We start from the raw sequence: 18,827 nt of genomic DNA, 5'->3' as shown, positions 1-18,827 counted from the left end.
TTACTTTAACCCCATGTGAGCCCATTTCTTATGTTTTTTAATTAAGTTTTCTGGATTTACCTTAATACACTATGCATGTTTTGTGTTTGCATATGTTCTCTCCTCTTTTTGAATTAGATGGAGCTAGCCCTCCAGATCAACTGGAAGCATTCCATGTTTACTTAGATCAATCATTTCCTATTTAGTGTTGGGCTACCCATAAACCTGTGTTCTCAATGTTGTGCTCATTTCTGATCTTACTGACTACCTGTTACATTCATTGTCTTATATTTTAAAGCATTTCTTATGACATGGTTGGGTAGTTTTCAAATATGGCTGGTATGATGAGTGCTGTTAATCTTGTGGAGGTTATCATGAGATATTACTTTTTGTAGCTTTATTTTTATTTGCTTGTTTTATCTAGAGCAGTGGTCTCCAAACTGCGGCCCTTGGTCCAGTTGTGGCCCTTTGCATGCCTTTATACAGCCCTTGGGGAACTGTTCCTCCCACTGATATGGGGCACTATTCCTCCCACTGAAACCAATAATGAGGCGCTGGTTCTCTCACTGACACCAATGATGGGGTACTATGCCTCCCACTGACACCAATGATAGGGCACTATTCCTCCCACTTACACCAATGAGGAGGCACTATTCCCTCCACTGACACCAATGATGGGGCACTATTCCCTCCACTGACACCAATGATGGGGCACTATTCCTCCCACTGACACCAATGATGGGGCACGGTTCCTCCCAATGACACCAATGACAGGGGCCTCATTGCTCCCACTGAGACCAATGATGGGGCACTATTCCTCCCACGGACACCATTGATGAGGCACTGTTCCTACAACTGACACCAATGATGGGGCACTATTCCTCTCACTGACACCAATGATGGGGCACTATTCCTCCCACTGACACCAATGATGGGGCACTATTCCTCCCAATGACACCAATGATGGGGCCTCATTGCTCCCACTGAGACCAATGATGGGGCACTATTCCTCCCACTGACACCATTGATGAGGCACTGTTCCTACAACTGACACCAATGATGGGGCACTATTCCTCCCACTGACACCAATGATGAGGCACTGTTCCTACAACTGACACCAATGATGGGGCCTCATTACTTCCACTGTCACCAATGATGGGGAAATATTCCTTCCACTGACACCAATGATGGGGCACTATTCCTCCCACTGACACCAATGATGTGGCACTATTCCTCCCACTGACACCAATGATGTAGCACAGTTCCTTCTGCTACTGAATTCCTCATCCTACAAATTTTTTTATACCCACTGAACACCAAGCCTGAGACATATTATACTCCTACTGGCCATAGTCTGCCCCCCCTAAAGTCTGAAAGACAGTAAACTGGCCCTTTGTTCAGAAAGTTTGGAGAACCCTGCCCTAGCGGATAGAAAAAACACTTTTACCATCTAATCCTGTGCTCCATCGGCAGATGGCATTCCCCCATGCTTTGGTGGTGGACTGTCCCTGATCAACACATCCAATGTAGGCTTAGGCTTGATGACATTAGCATTCTAGACCACTAAAGATTGGGAGAGAAGAGGCTGCGGGGATCAGTCTAGGTGCAGGGAGGAGCGGAGATGGGCATTAAGGGAATTTGTACAATGAAGAATATGCAGGCAGTTTTTCCTTAACCACTTGCCCTCCTGAGGATTTACCCCCCTTAATGACCAGGCCTCTTTTTGCTACTCGGTGCTGCACTAATTCAACTGATAATTGCGCGGTCATGCAATGCTGCACCCAAATGAAATTTACAGCCTTTTTTTCACACAAATAGAGCTTTCTTTCGGTGGTATTTGATCACCTGTGCTCTTTTTATTTCTCACGCTATAAACAAAAAAAGACCAAAAATTTTGAAGAAAAACAATATTTTTTACTTTCAGCTATAAAAAATATATAGTAAACTCAAAGTTAGTTATAAATTTAGGCCAAAATGTATTCTGCTACATGTTTTTGGTAAAAAAAATCTCAATAAGTGTATATTGATTGCTTTGTGTGAAAGTTATAGCGTCTACAAACTATGGTATAAATACTGCAATTTACGCCATTTTTTTGCTATACAGCGCTGCGCTAGTTTAACGGACAATTGCGCAGTCATGCAATATGGTACATAAATGAAATTTACATCCTTTTTTCCCACAAATTGAGCTTTCTTTCTGTGGTATTTGATCGCCTGTGGATTTTTTATTTTTTGCGCTATAAAAAAAAGGCTGACAATTTTGAGGAAAAAAAACAATATTTTGGACTTTTTGCTATAAAACATGTCCAGTAAAAAAAAAAATCAAATTTAGTCATAAATTTCTGCCAAAATGCATTCTGCGACATGTCTTTGCTAAAAAAAAACCCAATACGTGTAAATTAATTGGTTTACGTGAAAGTTATAGCGTTTACAAATGGCGGGAAAGATACTGAGATTTAAAAAATTTTTTTATACTAATAATGGCAGCGATCAGTGACTTATGGCGGCGATCAGCAACTTATGGCAGGACTGCGGCGGACAATCTGACACTGGGGGGAACTGACTTGGGGTCACTGACATCCCCAGTGACACCAATACAGTGATCAGTGCAAAAAAAAAAAAACACTGACACTGTAATAATGGCACTGGGGAGGAAGGGGTTAACATTTCTATTTACTGAAAGGGTTAACTGTGTGAGGGGAGTGTTTTACTAGGGGGCGGGGGTGTGTACTGCACAGGAACACACTGATCCTGAGAGATAAACTCTTCTCTCCGGATCAGTATGTCAGGAGCTGACAGGGGACTGACAGAAAGCACAGCTGCAGTGTAAACACTGCAGCTCTCTGTCAGTGATTGCCGCTAATCTCCGGGACATGGTAGGTAATGACCGGCCGTGACCCGGCGACTGACATCCACGGCTGCGATCGGCGGGACGGGTAGGGCGGGCACACGCCTCGCACGCACCCCCTACCTGTTTTGCAAATGCACGTTTTAAAACATGGTTTTGCCCAGCCGTGCCGACCTGCCACCGTATTTCTACAGTGGCTGGTCTGCAAGAAGTTAAAATATCTCGGTTCCTTGTCCTCAATCTTTCAGACCAGTTGAAATACTGAGGTCAGAGACAGACAGGCATCTAGCATACTCAGAGGGGCCAGCAATACCAGCTTGCATAGTTATCTTAGGACACTCAGGACAAGTTCTCTTTCACTCTGCAGCTGGTAAGATTTACACATCAAATATGTATATTATTCAAAACCTAGCAGGTGATTTATTAAATATAGACTACTGTATATATTTAAGATTTTTCCTTTCATTTTCTCAATACCCCTTTTCTCTCCTTACCAGCCAGAATGTTTCTGGTGTGTGATGGACTCTGTACTGTGCTTGTAATGGGATATGCATTTTGATGTGTCAGAGAATTCTAAGTTGTATGTGAACTGTACGAGTACATTGGGGATGAATGTGAATATAAAAATGTATACGGTCCCTAAAACTTCCTCCACAAGGGAGGCATTTAACGCACAATTAAAACACGAGAAAGCTTGGAGGCAGTAGAGTTCTGTGTGTATTGCTGAAGAGATCTACAGATATCAAGACCAGAAAAGTGAATTGGTAAAAAGTGTATCTATATCCAAAAAGAACAAATGTAATATTATGCAGTTTACCAGTCCTTACATGTGATCTACATTTGGGTCTTTTCAACTTTTTTTCTTTTATTTTCACCAGGGGAATCTGATAGTAACTCACTTCCTGTCCTAGGATGACAACGCTCACGCACTCTTTTGTATCAGAGCAAAAGAAACAGGATAGGACTACAGAACCCAAGATCCCTTTCCTCTTCTAAATAACACAGTAGGGTGTGGTTCTGTAGTCCTCATGGATACCTAAGAATATTGCAATTTATAGCACAGGCAGAAAGTTATCAACTCACAAACTTTCTGGCATGATCATCTGGTATTCTTTGGACTTGTCAAATAGATATAAAACAATTTCACTTCAAACTAGAGATGTGCACGACGGAAAAATTCATTTTATTTCATTTTGGATTAGTTTAAGTTAATAATTTCATTTCATCATATTCGTTATGCTAGAATGATTCGTTTTTGGAATTTGTTTGTATATTCAGATTAGTTTCGTATATTTATTGTTTTCTAATTGAATTTTATTATTTATTTGAAATTAAAATTTTATTAAATCTATTCTATTGTTTTCTATTCTGTACTATTCTTTTCTTTTCTACCCTTGTTCTATTCTAATTGATTCACTTTTGTTCTGTTTTATTATATTTTATTTTTTCCATTTTTTTTTTCTTGTCTATTTTACTCTATTCTATCCTTTTGTATTCTAATCCTTTCTATTCTAATCTATTTTCTTTTTTTATTCATTTCACTTTTATACCTTACTGTATTTATTGCAATATGTTTCCATTTTGAATGTGAATTTATTTTCGAATTCAAATTCATATTCAAATTCATTCATTCAAACTCATTTTTGAATTCTGATAATTTGTTTTGTTATATTTTATTTTGGATTCGTTGAAAATCATTACTATTGTGATTCGGAAATCCAGATACATCCCAACCTCCGAATAACAAAAATTTTATCCGAATTTCGAATCATAACGAAACGAATCACAAATGTCTACTTCAGACTACGTTAGGTCCCATTCACAGTTGCCTACACACTAAACTGCAGTGGTTTAGTGTGTGGACAGCACCTGTTTTGGGCTGCAGTTCCCTGTGATGGGCTTTTTATCACATCACACAGCTCTCTTTTGATGTGTACATGCATTCAAGGCAGGCATTGATGTATGTATGTATGTATGTATGTGTACATGGGGGCAAGGAGTTTGACATTTTTTGTGGTTTTTTTTTTTTTTATTTCATATATGTTATTTCAATTTTTTGAAGCCAACAGTTGGTTTGCGAAGTGTAAAATGTAAAGCCCTGAAAGGGAAGATGGGTTAGATAAGAAAATGCAGTAGGAAATCATATGAAGCTAACAGATCAGTTGGAACAGGTTGCTGAGACGCTAAAGTGAATAGGTGAACTGGCAACTGTAAGCCCTTTCTAGCATGCAAAGACTCTAGCTAGACCATTGGCCAGGGTGTCACAAATATTCTGCCATTTGGGTCCTTAGTCTCTGGATATGTATCTTGATCAAGTGTTTTGTAATTCAAATATGGTGAAGAAGATACTTCCAAAGGAAAGGGTCCTGGGCTATCTTTAATTGGCAATAAAGTTTACCCAAAGCAGGCAGTCAAAGAACACAGGAGTCCAAGAGGCATCTCAGCCTTCCCTTGACGCTGGTTGAGCCTTGTCCCTTAAAAGTAGAAATTCTGGAAGAACCCTTTGCACACCACTATATACCCTTTCCAGCAAACTTTGCAAGAAAAAATAGGGATTTGCATTTAATTAATATTGCAATACACATTTAAGCAGACCAACTGTGTCAAAGTAATTCCTTTTGGCCAGTTCTACTGTGCTCTGCCTATGCAAATGCCACTCTGGACGCAATGCCAACATGGGGCAAACAGACACAAAATGGGGGAGAGCTACAAGGTTTAGGTCTGGCTACTGACCTGCAATGCAACAGAAACAAGACATATTGTACCTGTGCTCAAATCCCAACAGCGTATCTATCAGGTGCTAAAGGGGTGTAGCCACATGTTAACATTAGAAATTCTGGAAGAACCCTCCGAACACTTCTATATACTCTTTCCAGCAAACTTTACAGTAACAAATGGGATTTTTAGTGTAAACATATTGAAATGTCAGGATTTCTAGTGTTAACGTGTTTACACCCCTTTAGCACCTGATAGATAAACGCATGTACAAGCTATTGGGATTTGAGCACAGGTATATGTTGTTTCTGGTCTCATGAAAGGGCCAGGCGAAAGGTCCTGCCCTGCACTCAAGGCTCCTCTCTTATACCAGCATTCTTATGGCAGCGGCACCATGTGGTCCTCTCCATCAGGAGTCAGGAGAAGAAGCATTGTCTCATGATTCAGGAAAAACAGCAGTCTCTTTCTCTGAGTCAAATGAAGCAGCAAATCATTGCAATAAGCAGAGACACCAGGTTCTCTGACTGCTCAGCTCACTCTCAGCCTTGTCTCCAAAGTGCACAGCTCACCAACCTGGGCCCATTGCTCTTCTCCAGCAGTCCTCTCACAACCTGCCCAATGCAACCTTCCTCCCTGCTCTGTAGGCCCCACCACTCCACTGTCAAACCTTCAGCATGGGCTCTCTTCTTCTCCTCATCAGACGGTTGGAGGATTTATAGTTCCCAGCTGCTCAGCAACCAATTAGGGTTCTCCATTTCCATTGTAAGCAAAAGGCCCAGTCCTAGAAGCTAGGTATGAAAGTCCTTTCACCAGCCTTGGTCTCAACAAACAAGCAGCCTCACTCAGTCAGGCTCCATTGAATTGCACAGTGCCACATAACAATGTGAACACGATTCTAAAAGGTGGAAAGCACAGAGATGACTTCTTAGATAAATGATCACCCAGTCAATTTTAATTCAGAGCAATGGTACAGGAAGGACACACCAATGCATTTGTTAAAGTGTAACTAAAGGCAAATCTAAAGGCAAAACTTATTTTGGAATAGAGTAAAGAGGGATTAGAACCCCTGTCAAGTTTTTATTGCCGTCTGTGACACCATTTGGGAGATTCACCCTCTCTATTTGCCTTGTTTGCCATTATCATCAAAAGTGAAAGTAAAAGAAATTTTCAAGTTTTGGTTTGACATCAGAGCACTAATAAGGCAAAATCTTCTGATGGGGACATTAGTTCTGGTGACACATTCGGATTCCATCACTTTGGAGGGATTTCCTCCCACTTCCTATTTTGGCTATGGCACAGGAAGTGAAAGGAAATCTCCCCAATGGGACACAGATGGCAAAAAAGATACTGATGGGGGTTATAACCATTCCTTATTCTGGTATTTCTCAACCTTTTTTCAGTTGTGGCAACCTTTAAAATTCTGCACAATCTCGAGGCACCTCATTCTAAAATGTAAAAAACTAAACTAATAGTTTTACAGAAGGCAGCAACATCTGCACATGTGGGACACCCAACAAGATTCTCAGGGATTCCCTCCAGCACTTACTTTGTCCTGCGCTCCAGCGATTTCCCCCTGCAGTGCCCCCGGCCATGTTCTCCGGCCAATGTCGGCATTTGTCTTCCGGGTTCTGTTCCCTGCGACGTCAGGACGTACGGGGGTTGGAACCGGCGGGAAATGTAAAAATTTAAAAAAGTGACATTCATTCAATACACTAAAATCACATAGTATAACATTACTGTATCAAACCATTTCACATACATTTTGTCCTGTGCCCTGCCTGCATTTTTACTGTTCTTTCTTCCTGGAAACTGACGTCCATGGCGTCCAAAAAGCGTCCCTTTAGGTCAAAATCGGTTTTAGACCAGCTAGAGAACAGTGATAGTAAATCAGAACCACTTGCAGAATTGAGTGATAATGATTAGTTGGGAAATTCATCACTAGACACGATTTTGCGACTAAGCACAGTGATGTGTGAACTTGGCGCTATATTTCAAATTTCAGTGATTTTGGTTTGATTATATTATTGAATTAAATTTATTATTATAATATTATTTTTTATGATTCTTTATTATATTATAATTTATGATTTCGTGTTATTCCTAAGAATTATAGGCCTACAATAAAAAAACAACATATTTTCATGCAAAAAAATGTACCCCTTTGAGCACAGAAATACTGACATAATCAGACCACTAGGGAGGTTAACAGACACTTCTGTCCTACTTCAGTGATGAACCATATATATATATTGGATCCACAGCACACCAGTACACTTCGTGGGAAGTTTTATATATAGGTTTAATAAGAGAGGTAAAACTCTGCAAATAGACTGCAAATTAACTTGGAAAATAGCAGTTAAATGCACTGAATACACAAACATTCTAGAATTGGCACACTAACATCAATAAACACAATATTCATGTATATACGTATATACCGGTATAACTCTAGATAAAAATTAACCCCCTGCAACTACAGCAGCAATATGTCCCCCGCTAAACCGACGTCTCTTTAGGCTCAGTCCCAAATTCACTTGTATACTGTAGGGTTGTAACACTGTGTGAGTCTATGTGTTGCACAGGCCTGTGTTAGTGAATTGTTGGAATGCTCTTAAGGACTGACATGTCACTGGTTAGCAGTTGCTCACCACATCCAAGATGAACAGTCTCCAGGGGTTAACTCCTTGAAGTGATGATGAATGGGGCTCTGTCTCTCTGGCTAGTTTTTTCTTGTTGTCAACTGTCGGTGCTGCACAATCTCTGAGGTGCCTCACCTGGGATGGTCACACGCCTCCTCTGCAATTTCCAACACTCTGACCTCTCTCTTTGCGGTGGGAGATGTCGTTGCTGTCGGTAACTGTCATCGCGGGTAACTGGTACCAATGATCACAGTTGCTGCTGACTTCAGCTGCTGTAGATAACCGTTGTCCTTAGCAACCTCTGCTGTTCTGGAAACAGTGTCAGTGTACTTCAACAGTAGGGGCTGCAGACTAGCTCCCACATGTCCTCTCCAAAGGCACACGTGGCTCCCCAACCCCCCTCCTTGGAAAGTATCCTGGTCACTGTAGTCCTGTGCAGTATAAAGTTACATTGTCTGCCTCTGTGATGAAACTGCAACTCCCACAAACACTCCAGTACTGCTGACAGCTGAGCCAATCAAACCCTTTCTGACAGCATGCAGTCTTAAAAGGGAAACAGTTCTTGAAAAGGGAAACAACAATGGCCCCACTACACAATTTTTAGGTATTTTGCCAATTCACCCCTGAAAAAACTTGAAGGCACCCCAGGTTGAAAAAGGCTGCCTTAATCTGTCCAAAAATAAAACCATTTGCCTTTAGTTACACTTTAACTGGAAAAAAAGAGAAAGTAGTGTTTTTCTCAAGTTATACATTGTGGCAGATTAGTGTGAGTTATGGTGCCGATACACTAGATGAAAATCTTGCATTTGGACAGTTTTTTCATTTTTCGTCCACGTAATGGACACATAGAAAATCGGTTGTGACATTTTCAGGCCAAAAAAAAAAGCAAAGGAGAAGTTTGGAAAACTTCTGCCAAACGAATGATAAATTGAAAGGTTAATGTGTTTCTCGCCCATTAAAAATTGGACTGTTCATACTGTGTATATGTGACAAAATGGATAAAAAAAACTGATTCATTTATTCCATTAAATGATTTATTGTTCGAAAATCAGTCATTTCATGATGGCAATATACTTTGCTCTCACGACCGTGTATTAGTTTTTTTAAAACGTGTTCAAACTATTTTTCGTATAGTATATGGCTAGCATTACAAAAGTGCCTGGACAGAATCACAAATGATTTTACATAAAACAACTGTGGATGTGGCTGTTTATATGAAGTTTACCTCCCTGCTCCCCCCTTCCTTAAACAAATAAAGAGGGACACATACCTCATATACACAGGCCACAGAATGCTAGAGGAAAAGAGGGGTAACACAGTATTTTATACGCACAAGTCAGGCAATGCTGGGGGGAAAATGGTAACCTCTGCATCTAAGGTATGTACATCTATTTTTATTTACTTACCTGGCTGTAGAGGAGCAGCTGCAGTCTCACTCTTCTGCTGATTCTGTGTATGTTCACATTGGATTTCGACGCAGTCCTTACAGAGACTCTTACTGTGAAACAGATGCAGCCAGGGTAATTCTGCCTCCATTCACTAGAGGGCACCTGGGGGAACATGATTATATGGGACTCTGAGGAAAATCATGGAGGATTGTGGGAAGTGTAGTTGGCTAAAGGGACTGAGCTGTTACTACAGATTGGATGGAAACTACAATCTGCAAGAAAGAGACATTAAAGAAGAGGGACTGGAGTAGTCTCAGAAAGGAAGTCCCTCTTTCTGTAGGGAGACCAGAGCTGAGACAGACTGAGACCCACCTGAAAGCAGCGAGGATAGCAAGCGGGTGAACTCTAGGAGCAGTGCTATCCCAGAACCTTGGATTGCGACCTGGACTTTGGGGAGTGTGGTGTGCAGATAAAGAGCCACACACTGAGGATACCACCAGAGGTAAAGAGAAGCCCTTTGGGTGGAAAGCCTCTACTTGCATAGGGTTGATGAGTGGCTGCTGGCCAACCATACAGTGCAGTTACTAACAGAGGGATAGATTTCCTGGCTAGGAACACTTTACATTTGCATGCACCAACTCTTAAAGGGTCATTACCCAGAGTGCTCCAATGCAAACTTTTGGTCCCCAACGATGTGGCCAGCAGAAGGTTTAGCAATTGCATACTGACTGTTGCTGCAGTAACCACCCATAGGTATTCCCCTCAGTTAGCCTACACTGAATAAGGTAAGGAAAGAGGTGGACTATTAAATATTCACTATTTGCAGTCTGGTATTTGTATATTTTGGCTACTACAATACTATTAGTGGCTGATGTTACTGATTGTGTACTGATATGTTATAACTTCTGTTGGTTAACTGATTTAGTATAACTTTTCCTTGTTGATATATCTCTATATAATCTATTCATATTTACTCTAATTGCAGTACACGTTATTGCCACTTTCATGGGTCTGTGTCATTTTCTAGTGTATTGCTGTGTTTGGAAGTATTTATCTGTGTTTGTGTCTGCTTCTATATCCTCATCTCAGCTAGGTGTATCAGAGCTGCAGAGAGTGAGAGCTGTTGGCAGAGTCATGGGTACAAGAACAGAGGACCTGACGCATCAAATGGCTCCTCTGGGGGTAAGTGCTACAATTAATAAGTGTTGATGGGTAAGGATGGGGTCTTTCCTGCACTTTTACTCAAAAGAACCAGTATCCTTTGAATTGTTATTACAGTATGTTAATTTTAGTACATGACATATATTTGTACTTTTAGTATCCTGAAAAAGCAGGTTCCTCTCCCCCCCCCCCCAACAAATTCTCCACTTACCGGTCCACAATCCATGAAAATCTTCACTATGGGGGACACAGCTTATTCACCTAAAGTCTGTTGGCTAGTTTGCAGATTTCCCATTTATTTACATTCAAATCTGTCGGTTGTTAGAGCTATAGGAACGAATGTGAGATCTACTGCCCATGCCTAGACTGGCCAGAACACTTTTTGCAAAAAGGCTGAGGGGCTTGTTGAGGGAGGAGGAAATCTTAAATTTAAAGTGATTCTAAAGGGGTTTTTTTTAATAGCACACGTCATACTTACCTACTCCGTGCAATGGTTTTGCACAGAGCAGCCCCTATCCTCTTCTTCTTGGGTTCCCCACAGGTGCTCCTGATTTCTCCTCCTTGACCAGTGCCCCGAAAAGCAAGCCCTTGTTATGGGGGCACTGGTATGTGCTTGATCCTGTGCCCTGCTCTATGCATCCAGAAGACACAAAGAGCCGTGACTCGGCCCTGCCCCCCACACTTTCCTCATTGGCTCACTGACTGCGATTGTCAGCAGTGGGAGCCGATGGCTGTCTCAGCCAATGAGGAGAGAGAGACCTGGGATGGCTGTAGCTCCCATACACATCGCTGGATCAAGATGGGCTCAGGTGAGTATTAGGGGGGCTGTGGGGGAAGCAGCACAGAGAAAAAATGCATGAAGGTAAAAAATGTTCAGCCTTTACAACCACTTCAAGGAAAAACTGTACTAAAAGCAATTGTATATTTTTACATATATACATGCTTGCTGTTCTATATTATTGCTATTATATTAAATACAGAGATTTGTAAATTACCTAGAAGGAGCTCTGAGTGGCTTAAAGAAATCCTTCTATCCCCCTGCTTAAAGGATAAGGTCACCTTTCGTAACATGTTACATCCATATACAGGGTGTAACATGTTAACGAAAGGAGCAGCGTTTTGACAGCTAGTGGGGGATCATCTCCCCCCACTAGCTGTCACAATATTAAAAGACTGTGGCCAGTCTGTGTCTCCACCCGCCCGGTGCATCACTCATTCACAGTATTCTGTGAATGGGAAAACTGCAAGTCCCGTCAGCTTTTGCCATAGTTCTCAATGAATTACCATGGTGCTGGTGATCACTGCGGTAGTTAATTTATTCTTCCTGCCAGTATATCTGCTTGCCTGTACGATGTACCAGCCACGGGTACACTGACAGTCTGCAGGAGTCCTGCATGGCACCAGCGATCTGCTGTTTGCTGGTGCAGTGCTTTCTAGGCTCCCAAAACAAAAATAGTAAATGCACATTTTTTTACCTGCAACAAAATGTGGATTTATTATTTTTTGGTTAAAAGGTGAACTTATCCTTTAACAAGTGTTGAACTAAGACATTGGCAGGGAGTGCATTGTTTTTAATGAATCAACAAATCCACAAGTTTGCATTGTGAGAAGGAGCAATGAAGCACAACTATTGTGTAGCACTACAAAGTAGGAAGGAGAGACTGAATATGTAATAAAGAAATGTATTATTTGTGGTACAATTCCTGGATTGTAATATTATGTTGACTAAATGCTTGACAACGTTATGTTTTGTATTGCCTGTTATGCTTTGACCTGTCTGCGACACAGGAGTTGACATACAGTAATCTGTCTGATTTTGGATTCACGTCTGTATATGTATTGTTATGCCTGCTTACTTCTAATAAAAATCTTTTTTGGAAAAAAAAAAAAAAGAAATGTATGTGTCCCCCTTATATATATGAAAATCTACTGTATATACTAAAATAACTTTTTAAAAAACACAGATCACATTAACTACATTAAACTGACCTCTTGTACACCAATATCTAAAAAATAGTTGAAAAGACAATACATTCTCTTTAATGCTCTAATAATGTGTAACCAGAACAGAAGATTTCTGGATGTTGTGGGGTCATAAAATACTGCCCATGTAAAGGACCTAACAAAGATGCAAACTCTGGATTCAGGGAAGGTGTGTGTAAAGCTGTGGCTAACTCTTACCTCCGTTTATATCATCCATAGATCCACAGCTGTTACAACTAACTCCTAGCATTTCTCTCCTGGTGGTGGCATACTTCTGACCCCGGAGCACTGCTCTGCAATATGTAATGTATATTAAAATAGTCATCCGTGTAGCAGTCTATAGGGAATTCCCAACACCAGCACACTGGAGAATGGAGCTCAGGGACCAGGAACAAGCTGCTAGAAGCAAAATTTTACAACAGCAGATTGCTCGTTGGCAGCCATGGAGTGAGTATAATTCACAGCTTTACACTTACCTCCCCTAGATCCAGAAGTAGGTGCTTTTGTAGAGTTCTTCCTTATGAAGGTAATAGATTTGTAAAAAGGGATAAATGTGCAAAGAGAAAACAGACGAAAGTCTGTGAAGATGACGTAAAGAGCTTGGCAGGACCTTTCTCAGGAATTGGTACGCTGCACGCAATACAAGATCCCCTACTAGGATTTTATCGATCCATGCTGGAAGAACCTTAAACCTCTGCCAGAACCTTAAAGCTCCGCCAAGGCATACCAATGCCTCGTTTTAAGACCAAGACATATTTCTTTTCCAAACATGTTTTGTGTTTTGGCTTGATTTGCTAACTCCACATTCAGACACTATTACATTGATGTTAAACCAGATAACCGAGAAAGTTTGGTAAAGTGAATTAAAGATTGGTCATTATCTGCCTTGTCCAAATAAATGCTTTAACATTATGAAAATAGAAAAATAACCATATCTTGTGTCAGGTGTTGAATAGGACCTGTTTGGTCAGACCACAAAATCTCCCGTTGCTTCTACATGCTAATGTAGTCCATACAGGGGCAGACGGAGGAATTCAGCACCTCCATCTCAGCTGTAACGTGCTATTTAAAGTGACACTAAATGATAGCCTTATCCTCCAAAAAAAAAATCCATACACACCCACTACTTAATGGACCTGAAAACACTGTCAGGAAATTGTTTCTGCCTCCTTGTAACATTCCCCATGAGCTCCCAGACATCTTCTTTTCCCCCTGCACCAATGTGTTTGGGAAAAGCATGCTGAACAGCTGCAGTGTGCATGGTGGCAGTAAACACACAGAGGCCCGAAGTGCAGTAACCGATGTACTGAAGAACTTGCAAACACTACAACAACCCGCCGGGGGAGCTCACCTGACAGTCAGTGAAACGGAGAGTTAGTAGTAGCAGACCCGAACTGAAGACAGTGCTTACCAAGGGAGGTGAAACGTGGCCTGGATGGTCCAACCCAAACATGAGCTTACTGCAGTGTAGGTGTAGGCCCTGAGCTATCCCTACTCCTCTGGAACCTGTCTCTACTGCTATTGCTGTCCCTGACAGATGGGCATGCTTTCCTTACACCAGCCAATTTGTAAAAGTGCACAAAACCTGGGGGCAGTGACTTAAAAAGACTCTGTGTGACCCAAGATGGCCACCAGGTCACCAAGATGCAGTGTAGCTAGCCAGAATGCTGCTCCAGGGAACTGAGGGTATCATAGAGAAACCCAGTTTCTGTAGAATTCCCCTCCAGCTGCATTACAATCCTGGACAAGCGCCACCTACAGTGGAGAAAATAGACTGCACCTGCCTACACTCCTCCCTCTTTGATAGATGCTGTCCTTTGCACACAACACAGAATGGTGAAAACAGTAATAATGCAAATATGCAAGAAAACTTTAAACAACATAATCAGAATACTTTGCAAGTAATTGTCCACGATTAGACCTAATTGGATGGCAGACCCCACTGTCTTCTATAGGGGTCCTCATCTATTGGGACCCCTGTGGCTCCAAAGGGCTGCGGGTCAGCAGAGCCAGCTGCATCCCCTCTCTCTGAACTAAAGGCTGATATATTGATTGAGTACATGGAATCAGCTGAACTTGCATTCTGTAGGGCCAAGGTTTCTGGGTTGTTCATAGATTCCAGGCTGGGGGCAGCCTCTTCCGCGCCCTCAGGAAATGGAGGCTCTAGCTCGAGGGATGGCAGGTACCATTCGAAAAGGACCACCTGCACAAGTGGAACATCCGTAGAGCTGGTTTCTTCTTGATCGCAGACAGGCTTGGTAGCTCAATCTCCACTTAGCATGCATAATAGTAGCAGGCTGTGGTGGAGTCAATGCTTGACAGGTGTGGGACCCTCCAATATCACATCATACACCGGTGTCAGAGGGAAAGACTGTTTCTCTACAGGGTGCGCTTCCACTTGAGCTCCAGTTTGCTGCCCTTTTCATACTTGGGATTCTTTACGAACACCTGGTCCCCTGGTTGCAGAGACAACTCATTTACGGCTGTCATTTAGTAGTCCTCAGCCAGTCCTCTTTGTGCTTCTCAAGCACCACCTGTTTGGCCTTTTGTAGCTGTTTCAAGTGTCCTGTACCCATGTGCAGGGGGTGCGTTCCCGGGAGCATTCAGGGGAGTCCAAAAAGAGGTCCACTGACAGGCACCCATAGCTCCCAAACATCAGAAAAAAAGGATTGTAACCTGTGGCATGGTTTTGTTTTTAGGCTCCTGCATGTTCGTGCATGCTCAAAAGGGTGCAGTTAAAGTGTTCACAGACCCTGTTCCCCCAGGGGTGGTATGGTGTGGGATTTCTGGATACCACTAGCGAGCACAGTTCAGACATTATTTGGGACTCAAAGTTCAGTTCTTGGTGGGAGATTATACGGCGTGGGCCCTGGCTCGGGAAATACAAAAACCAGGTAGAGATCTGCAGTGATGGTCTGGTTAGGGAGTGGGTTCGGTAGTTCCCCAAGTTGATCAGGTGGACTAGCACTTTCCCTTTATGGACTTTGGACAACATGTGGGCTGTCAGCCATTCCCCTGGGACCCCTGTGTATTTGCATGGTTCCACTATTACTGTGGCCCCCTGCAGTTTCTTGTGAGTTACAATCCTCCAGGGAATTGGCCAGCTCTGCAATCAGTCGGACAGGAACCTGGTATAGGCAGGCAGCATTCTCTAGTCTCTCCTTTCACTCTGAAAGAAATATTGGACCCATCCAACATAGGCACCAAGGCCACTACCAACAGCACCCACTGCAAATAGGGGCATATCCTGCTGACTGTTGCCAAGTGTTGGGTAGGTGCAGAGTGGGGCAGCAGCAGTACACACACAGAGGCCTGGAGTGCAGTAACTGATGTATTGAAGAACTTGCAAACAATTCAACAATCCAGAGGGAGGAGCTTATCTGACCGGGAACTTACAATCAATGCAGCGGAGAGTCAGTGGAAGCAGGCCTGAACTGAAGACATAGCTTGCCAAGGGGGTGGAATACGAATTGGACAGTCCAAACCAAACAGGAGCATACTGCAGTGCAGATGTAGGCCCTGAGCTATCCCTACTCCTCCAGAACTGTCCCTGACAGATTGGTATGCTCTCCCTACACTAGTCACTTCATGAAAGCATGCCAAGACCTGGGGGCGGGAACTTAAAAAGACTCTGCATGACCCAAGATGTGCACCAGGGTCACCTAGATGCAGCGTGGCAAACCGGAACGCTGCTCCAGGGAACCAAGGGAAACATAGAGAAAGCCACTTTCCCTAGACTTCCCCTCCAGCTACAGTACCACCTTGGATGAGTGCCACCTACAGTGGAGAAAGTAAAGTGCACCTGCCTACAAGCAGAGCATGTTAGCTGAAGTCATATATACTGTTCTATGCACACGGCACATTCCATAGTCCTTAGTCCATTTTGGCAGCAAGCAAGAGAGGGTGGCTACATTCTTACATACATTGGGACCATAATGAATGAACTTAGCCACCCTCTAACAGGATCACAGCAACAACAAAAAAAGGGATTTGGATATTTTTTAAACCATAGTTTATTTTCACTTTGAAGACGAACAATAAGAAAGTATATATTGCATAGATATGGTTTACTTACTGAACTTTAATGAATCTGGATGTACATCACACAAGTCTCTCAGCACTCTGCAGTGTTATACAACCTGCTCTATAATCTACTCTATAATAATATTGAAATAGCTTTGCACTATGCACAGTAACTATAGGACTTAGCCAATATGTCATCTCTCACTTTATTTGATAAGCTGTTGTGACATCTAGGGATGCACTGATACCAGTATCGGTGCCAATACTGAGTATTTTCATGATTACTAGTACTCGTGAAAATACTACTGATACCTTAACCCAGGCCTTGAAATTTCCACTCACCTGCTCGCCAATGACAAGTGGAAATTATGGTGGGGGCGTGTTCCCCAGGGCCGTCTAGCTGAGCAGGGTCGGAGCTCAGGCCGGATCAGTCATTGGCACTGGGAGCCGTCAGACTGCTCAATAGCTGAGTGCAGTGAAAGCAAAGGAAGGAGTGTGTGCTGTGCTCTCTGCCTCCCCCTAGAGTGCAGTACCCGGCTCTGTGAGTGAACAATGAAGTACTGCAACTTTTTATAGGTGTGTGTGTGTCACATGATCCTCTATGTCAGCGAGTGGTGGCTTCAGGGGACAGGAGAGAGCACTTAACAGCGTGCGTGTTTGTGTGTGTCTGTGTATGCATGTACATGTGTCTGTGTGTATGTACATGTGTGTATCTGTACATGTGTCTGCGTGTATGTACATGTATGTGTGTGTGTGTACATGTGTCTGTGTGTGTGTGCATGTACGTGTGTGTGTGTATGTACATACATGTGTCTGTGCGTGTGTATTTCTGTGTATGCGTGTCTGTATGTGCCTGTGTGTGTATACATGTGTCTGTGCGTGTGTGTACATGTGTCTCTATGCATGTGTATACATGTTTCTGTGTGTGTATGTACATGTCTGTGTGTGTGTACAGGTGTGTTTGTGTGTGTTTGTTGGTGGAGAGTAACTATTAAGGCCTGGCTAGTAGCTCAGGACTTGAAATTTTAAGCCCTGCCTTAACTGATACTTTGCAGTGTGATTTCAGCTAATGCAAATTGCAAGGCAAAGATTAGCACGCAAATTGAATAGGAATGTGATTCCTGTCCAAATCACATGCAGTTACCCCACTGCTTCTGTGTGAACCCAGGCTTGTTATATCCCGAGTTCACACAGGAGCGGTGTGGGAAACCTCCCTGCAGGCATCCCATGCTTAGTGTCAGTGGTAGGAGAGGAGAGAAAGCGGCAGGGATTTGAAATCCCCACCGCTTTGTTTCCTCTCCTTACATCACTGCTCCACTTCAAATCACCCCCCTACAGCACAGCAAGGGGGACCGTTACATCACATTCCCCCCACGGCAATGCCCCTTTTCGATCTACCCCCACAGCACTGCCCCCTTGCGTATCCCCCACAGCACTGCTTCCCTTCGTATCCCCCCCACAGCACTGTCCCCCTTCATTTCCCAAAGCATGGTTCCCCCTTTCCATCTACTCCTCCCACAGTATTGCCCCCCTTTAAATCCCTTCTCCCTACAACATCTGCCCCCTTTACATCACCCCCCAGCACTGCCCCCTTCACATCATATCTTCCCTCCCTCTTTCCCCCCTTCCCCCCTTCCCATCATCCCCAACAGCATTGCTCCCCTTTACACCTCCCCACATAGAGCTTGCCCCCCTTCACATAACCCCCCCCCCCCACAATAATGTGTTCTTGTGCTCTGCCTCCCTGTCACATCTGTCACCCCCCCTTCAGATCACCCCCCACGCACACACAACACTGCCCCCTTCACAGCCATGTTCTCTTGCTGGTGCTCTCCTACCTTACATAGATAAGAGAGTGGGAGACAGCCGCACCTCCCACTTTCCAAACTGTGTAAGGTAGGCGTTAACTCATGCAGCTCGCGCCCATCTTCCATCCATTGTGGCTAAGCCTCCTGCCCGTCCTGCCTCCCGCTCTCCGCTGTGCCTTGAGAATGGCAGTGGCAGAAGCCAGGCTTGAAGAAGCAGCTCCTAAATGGCGCGACTGCGGGTCCAAATCAGGGGCGGACTGACAACTCATGGGGCCCCCGGGCA

This window comes from Staurois parvus, unplaced genomic scaffold, assembly GCF_062004578.1.
Source record: "Staurois parvus isolate SC_StPar_1 unplaced genomic scaffold, SC_StPar_1.0 ptg000531l, whole genome shotgun sequence".
Classification (NCBI taxonomy): Eukaryota; Metazoa; Chordata; class Amphibia; order Anura; family Ranidae; genus Staurois; species Staurois parvus.
The sequence above is the reverse complement of the archived record's forward strand: the minus strand, read 5'-3'. Positions refer to the sequence as shown.